The 7,367-nt window shown below is 38.8% G+C and overlaps 1 protein-coding gene across 1 annotated transcript in view; it reads left to right on the top strand.

The window, feature by feature from the left end:
* The first annotated feature begins 1,726 nt into the window (after positions 1-1,726).
* Positions 1,727-7,367, top strand: part of ptk2aa (protein tyrosine kinase 2aa) — a 60,598-nt gene continuing 54,957 nt past the window's right edge. Inside the window, exon 1 of the mRNA XM_061060485.1 lies at positions 1,727-1,921. The gene's annotated coding sequence lies outside the window, so the exon portion shown is untranslated. The remainder of the gene's footprint in view (positions 1,922-7,367) is intronic.

Below are 7,367 nucleotides of genomic sequence, written 5' to 3'. Positions count from 1 at the left end.
ACGGCCTTTGTTACAAATTATGAGGAATGGCATGCACAATGAACATTATGTTTACACAATTATACTGCAATAACAAGCACCGACCACCAGATGTCGTCTTTGGACCTTTCTTTGCAGAGAGGAGACGCACATAACTGCGATCGTCGGCTACTAACTACTCCATAGAAGGGAGTAAAAATGGGCAGTAAAAAAGGGTTTACATGTGTAAATTTAAATGTTAATTATAATTAATTTAATTGATCTAATTGTATATTCGAATTTAAACCACAGATCTTTTGCCAGACAGGATTTTATCATGAAATCTGTTGGTCTGTCAGTGGACAGATGTAGGCCTACAATATAGCCTACCACAGAATTAGATCATAAACCAATCTCTATATTATGTCAAAGTTAAAAATGTCCCTTCTAATTTAAATTCTTGCATTGAAAAGTAAATAAAATAAAAAAAATCAATAAAAGATGTAGACTTAAAGCTCCTGGGATGAGTTTATAGCTGATTATGAAACAGACCAAACTTAATACGGGTGTCTACTTATGATCTATTAAAGTAGAAAAGATCATTGGAGAAACGATTGATCATTTCTAAATTATTATCTTTTATGGCTGAAAACACTGCTGGGTGAAGGTCTTAGACAAAGTGAGGTACAGTACACTGGCAAAGCAGACTTTGTTTTCCAAGATTTTTATGATATGTTTGACTGCAGAACCGATTGTCCATCAAAAAACACTCACATCCACAGGACAAATTTAACAAAGAGATAACATTCTACTTTGACCACAGGGGTGTGGTCTGATAGTTCCTCACAGAAGCTATAGTATCAAAGCATGCTTCATGTTTCCTTACATTAAAAATGCATTGAGTAGCATGTTTTTAAAGTGATTCTGTACTGGGTGCATAATTTGACAAGGGATCATTTTCCATTGAAATACATTTCTCCTTAAGTCTTAAATAATAGAGCACCAAACTTTCTCCCTGTACCCTGATAATGCATAGTAAATGTTCTTTCTTTTCATCAATGCCTTTTTATACTTACATGCTCTCCTTTTTTTGTACTTGTGTATAAAATATATATTCCTATGTTACCATATAGCTGATTGAACTTAAAGCTCCTGTGAGGAAATTTCTGTTTTCATTGATTTGGGCGCCCCCTAGGACAAATTCTGTGCTAATATTGTCTTTTACATGTGTTAGTTTATGTTTTATATATATATTTATTTTAACAAAAACTCTCATCCTGCTTTCTTCTTACTCTAAAATGTACCACTCACAATCAATATCTGACCCCTATACCTGCTGCACCTGTTTCTGGCATTAATAATAAGTAGGCTATACAGAATTAACAAATATTGTTCTTGATGGTCTTTTTTTTTTGCTTTTGTTGGTCATATAGCGAGATTCATGAGTATTTAGTCTGCTTCATAAACAGTTAAAACTCCAGGTGTTTTTCTAATTATGATCAAATAAAATTAGTAGTAAACTTCTATTATGACGGGTACTAAATCTCTGACTATAATGCAAAATAATAATAACATATAAAGTTGCTTTATATTCATTCATTCTTTTATTCATTCATTCATGGGTTGCTGTATGCTGAGCCTGAGGCGAGGCTTTCCTCAGAGGGAGTACGTCGCTCTCGCTCTCGCTCTCTCTCTCTCTCTCTCTCTCTCTCTCTCTCTCTCCCTCTCTCTCTCCCTCGCTCCCTGCAGCAGCCATATTGGAATGCTGGATGTGGAGAGGGGAAGTAGGAACAAGCCGAGGAGACGAAGGGAGCGAGGGGGCGACAGGCAGGAGCGAAAAAAACACAAACTGGACCTGCTCTTAGCTCTTCAACTAAAATAACGGACTATCCACCAACTTTCACAGCGTCTGCCACCGGTAAAGTCCACACAAATCCCTCGGACATCCCTTGGACAAGTCAAAGTGAGTGATGTTATTTCAAGAGCTAAACTAAAGTGTGGGATGCGGTTGGTTACTTTGTAACGTTTGGTGTTAGCTCTTTCCTTACCCATGGGGTTTGAACCACTGACACGTCTTTTCACTTGGATATCATTGGAAAAAGCCGATAAGTTAGTTATTGACAGCACGATAACTATGAGGCAGGCCTAGTTTTTTCTTTGGGAACTTTTAAAGCTGTTGGACATAAGAAAGTGAGCAGCCAAACTCGTCGCCACAGTCACATGGAGTGAGTACGTTCACTGTAAAGTAGCCTACGTAAAATAAGTTCACCGCAATAACCTTGATTTAACTCCACAAGTATCTCAAGTATATTTACATTTATGGTGGATTTAAGCTTATATGGTCACTTTGGTTTGGAAACAGAACCATTTGAAGTTACTGAACTGTCTCCTTCTAACTTTATGGATCAGTTGTTTATATTTCAGAGTTGGAAGGAGTTTTACAAAGCTTACAGTCTTTAGTCATTTAGGGTGATTCAAGTTCAAGTTATCTTTATTAGTCAAATGCACAACATAACAGGCAAAGCAGTCATAGCTGGCAATGAAATGTTTGTGTTCCAAGCTCTCCTTAACAATGCAAAAATAAAAAATAGTATAGAAGATAAGAGTAAAAAGAGTAACAACGTACAGTGCAATTAAGAACCAAAAGTTTAAATAAAACTAGAATATATGTACAGTATATATATGTATGTATAGAATATATATATATAACAATAAAGTAAAGTGTCTCAAACAGTATCTGTGTAGTGCAGGGGCATACAGTGTGCAGTAGTATGCTTATGGAAACATAATTGTGCTAAGTGTGTGATATGAATGATCTTCTTACAATTATTCTCGTTTTAGCTTTCATCAGTTTGCTAATAGAGTAGATAAGATATATCAGATATGTAGTTATGCCATGTTAATTGCAAATTACAGCTGTTTCCTCAACACCTTTGTCAATAAGTCAGTCACATGAGTTAAATTAAGATAAAAGCCAAAAAATTACATATTTCTATCATCTGCAATGATTTGTTGCTTATCTTAGTTTTAACATATTGTAAGTTGAATAACTTTGGGCTTCAGGATGATTAAGCTATTATCAAGCTCTCTAACAACTTGTGACCTCTTTCACATCACACACTAAATGTGGAGTAAACGATGAATTAACTCAGAGACATGTCCCATCATTGCTCCATGTAAACTCAAAGGTTTCATGTTGAAGCAAAGTTCCCTAAAAAGCAATGTTTTAATTTCCCATCCAACAAATTGGTTATAAGGGCTTTGCAAGACACTCAAAAGTATATTGTCCCTAGATCCAAGTGGAATTTCCCCAGTGGTTAAAGGTCGCTGGAGCCTGACTTGTTTCATATTCCACATGTAAGAAAATGCTAATGAACTGCAGCATCCTGAGGCCACTGAGGCTTCAGAGTATATTAATTGGAGCGATGTTATGCAAGCTTATTTCTGCAGCGTTTCTGAGAGGTCGTGGTGTAGTTTATTGATGCAACCTGCGTAGGTAAGCGCTTGGTATGGTGCCATACAAATATGATGTTTGTTGTCAAGTCGGAGTTATTCATTGATTGATGGAGGTAATTTAAATTCATAGCTGCTAAACAAAACACCCAAAAGTCATCCAATTGCAAGTCTGAATGCTATTGATTTGAGATTAACTTCACAGAACATACTACCATTCTTTATGTGTCTTTATATTACAACAGCAGACTCAAATGCTCTAAACCAAAAAGAGAATCTTCTCCTATCTACGGTTGTTGCATACCTGTATTTAATCCAGGCAATTGTATCATCAGATATAGTCTATCAACATAACTGCCTCCTTACACACACTTTGCCAAGGACAGTAGTCCAATGAACAAAGACGAACAAAGTCTTGCACTAACTAAAACTGATTGGGAAAGTTAAACAAGAATTGCAGAGAAAAGAAGTTGGATGGAGTTAGTTAGATACAGTAGTACGCTTAAGTCCTTTGTTCCTCAAAACGCTCTCTGGTGGATTCATCCCAAGTGAGCATTTCCTGACAATCAGCACGTTTACATGATGTTTAAAAGATATAGTGTTAGTCTGACTAAAATATGGCTTTTTAAAACACATCACATACTCAAAATACAAACCATGAAACTGAAATTGTTCTAAATCAGATTTCTCTAAGTTGGACTCACAAACCAAGATAACACAGTTGGGAGTAGAGTTACTCTTTCATGTATGCACCTCAATCAGCCCAAAGCAGGCCAAAGTTCCTGCGGCCGGGCTTTGACCCAGAATTTGAACAGCATAAATGCGAAGAAGAAAGCCAGGAAGAAAACCAGACGAAGGTGTCAAAATGGCAAAGCTAGAGGGAGAAGGAGGAGACCCAGGTTATGTTGTGTCAGCTGAAGAAATTCAAATGTTTTATGGAAGGAAAACACAACCTTGCCACTTGCTAACTTGTTTGGTATATGATGACACAATATTTCAACTAGAAGAAGATAGTAATAGCTGGAAGAGGGTATAGCCCCACCTACTATAGCTAAGTTGGACAAACTTTTGTCAATAAATGATTTCTCTCCTTGTCCATGTTTTCTGGTACAAGGACAGTAGTCAAATATGATCTATAACCGTGGCTACACTTAACTGTGCATGTAAACATATTTACTGACCGGTTAGGATGCATGTGTAAACATAAATGGCCAAATCCATTCACATTAACTGTATGCAGACCCTTTGCCATCCCCCTAGTAAAAAGTCTGAACAAAGTCAGTGTCGGCTGATGTGAGAACGCTGCAGTTAATAGCCTGGAACATTTACTATTAGCAAAGTTGTTCACGTTGAGTGGAGTTTCACATTTAAAAAAAAAATGTCCACTGCTCACCTCAGATACCTGTACTTTGTTTTACACTGTTTTGTGTGACTTGTTGCAAAGTCCCTATACATGTTGTAGTGATGTTAACCATGAAAAGGTCACCATCATTGATGACGACGACTCTTCCATCTCCTACAAACTCCACCCTGACAACCCATCCCCCTAGACCAAACATTGTTGTACGAATTTGAGTTAGCATGCATTCGATACTAACAATGTGTGAATGACAATTCCCCAAAAATTCAGCACTTCATGCTCCCCTGCTGTCTTTGACAACTCTTCCTGTGGCTACTCTACAGCAGGCTAATACAGGCGTGGCAGTGGTGTGTGTGTGTGCTTCAGTTTCTGCGTGTGCGTGTGCGTGTGTGTGTGTGTGTGTGTGTAAATTGCAGAGCAGTGCAGGAGGCCTGTATTTATAGAAACACTTGACTACACTCAGAGATCTTACAGCAGCCATCCATTAAAGTGCAAAGAACTCTGCTGCTCATCTCGAGTTTTCTCCCGTTCTTTCCCACAAGGGTGTGCTAGGTTGTGGTCCATTTATTAAACTTCTATTTCTATTCTTTGTTGTCAGCTACTTTTCATTCTACTCACGTCTGTTCTTTTATAGAGAGACAGAAATGGAAAAACTGAAGGGAAAGAAAAGAGGGTAACAAAGCCAGCAGTCTAGTGTTAGTAGATTGCAGTATGTGGGTATGACTCACAATGACTTCAACTAGTTATAGCAATAACTGCAGTCACATAGTGTGTGTGTGTTGAGGTATGTAGAGGTAGTGAACAGGAGTTTTTGTGTTATAATGTTTGTGTCATGAGAAATTCATGACACTCAATGAGGACATTTGTCTTTCCGTTTTTAAAGCAAATATGGTGGCATTTGTTTTAGGCTACTTCACTGCTTCAATGTTCTTGTCTTCTTAGGTGACTCATTTCAATGTTGATTCAATGGAAATATATATTCAGACTTGTCGACTACTCTAAGGTTAAGAAAACATTTAAAAAACAGTAAAAAGTTTGTTAATTTATTCAACATGGCTGAACACGGTATCTCAACGTCTTTGTGTAAAATATATCAAATTGGTTTGCAGAGTGTGGTTTACTTTAGCAGTGCTAGCACCACCATCCTTCAGCCCCCCTTGCAGGTTAATGACATGACTATGCTGGTTACTAGGGGTGTAACAAGATGTGATCTGCCGATATTAAAACGTGACAATATATCTCACCGAGGTGGAAACTGTCTCGAGATATCAGTACATATTAGACGCTGAGCAGCATTAAACATGACATAGTCTTTTTATTTTGAACTGGAAATGACCATAGAAAATGCCCCCATCACTTTCAAATTGTTTGTGTGGCAGCTAGTGGATACTGCCAAACTGATCCAGACTACCAGGTGTCATCCGTCCACTGTGCAGGTTCATATCCAGGTAGTTGAGCAGCATTATGTCAGTACAGCAGTAACCTTTAACCGAGCAACAGGAGGGCAGCTAAATATGACATTTGACTGGCATTGTAGGTATGAATTGATAAAAATATTAATAATTAGCTTCACCGACCATTTCTAGTGCCACTGCCAACTAGTGTGGGTGATAACGTTTAATAGTTGAATTGGCTTATATGGTAATCTTTGTTATTTTATCTGTACCAAACTTAACCTTGGTAACACTGACTGGTTTTGACCTGAAGCAGAACCAGACTCATTGGTTTTCTGTCATCTGCTGCGACTGAAGAGCAAAGAAAGTGGGATAGGGGGAGAGACAGAAAGAGAAGGATGGATAAAGACAGACAGGGAATGTGGTGGTGGTCTTTGATTTGCACCTGTAGTGTAATTTGGAAGGATGACTAATGGTGTGTCTACATGATAATGTGTGTGTTTTTGTCTAATGGCTTGTGTGTGTGGTGATTCTATAAATTCAGCTTCTATCCTCCGTGGGACTTCTTCCTCTGCATGTCGTTTCAGCTGTGACGGAAAAGGACTGTGTGTGTGTGTGTGTGTGTGTGTGTGTGTGTGTGTGTGTGTGTGTGTGTGTGTGTGTGTGTGTGTGTGTGTGTGTGTGTGTGTGTGTGTGTGTGTGTGTGTGTGTGTGTGTGTGTGTGTGTGTGTGTGTGTGTGTGTGTGTGTGTGTGTGTGTGTGTGTGTGTGTGTGTGTGTGTGTGTGTGTGTGTGTGTGTGTGTGTGTGTGTGTGTGTGTGTGTGTGTGTGTGTGTGTGTGTGTGTGTGTGTGTGTGTGTGTGTGTGTGTGTGTGTGTGTGTGTGTGTGTGTGTGTGTGTGTGTGTGTGTGTGTGTGTGTGTGTGTGTGTGTGTGTGTGTGTGTGTGTGTGTGTGTGTGTGTGTGTGTGTGTGTGTGTGTGTGTGTGTGTGTGTGTGTGTGTGTGTGTGTGTGTGTGTGTGTTTTTTGTAGTATGAATGAAGGTCCATTCCCATTGCTGCTGGATTTGCTGCATTCAGGAAGCAGCCCCCTCCACACACATCCCCCCAGTACACACAAACACACACAGAAACCAGCACACACACTCTCACAAAGTAAGTTACTGTACATCCTTAAGCATGCTGTGTCCCCCAGGAGCTGGAAG

The sequence above is a fragment of the Labrus mixtus genome, chromosome 16 (genome assembly GCF_963584025.1).
Source record: "Labrus mixtus chromosome 16, fLabMix1.1, whole genome shotgun sequence".
In the NCBI taxonomy this organism is placed as follows: Eukaryota; Metazoa; Chordata; class Actinopteri; order Labriformes; family Labridae; genus Labrus; species Labrus mixtus.
The sequence above is the reverse complement of the archived record's forward strand: the minus strand, read 5'-3'. Positions and strand labels throughout refer to the sequence as shown.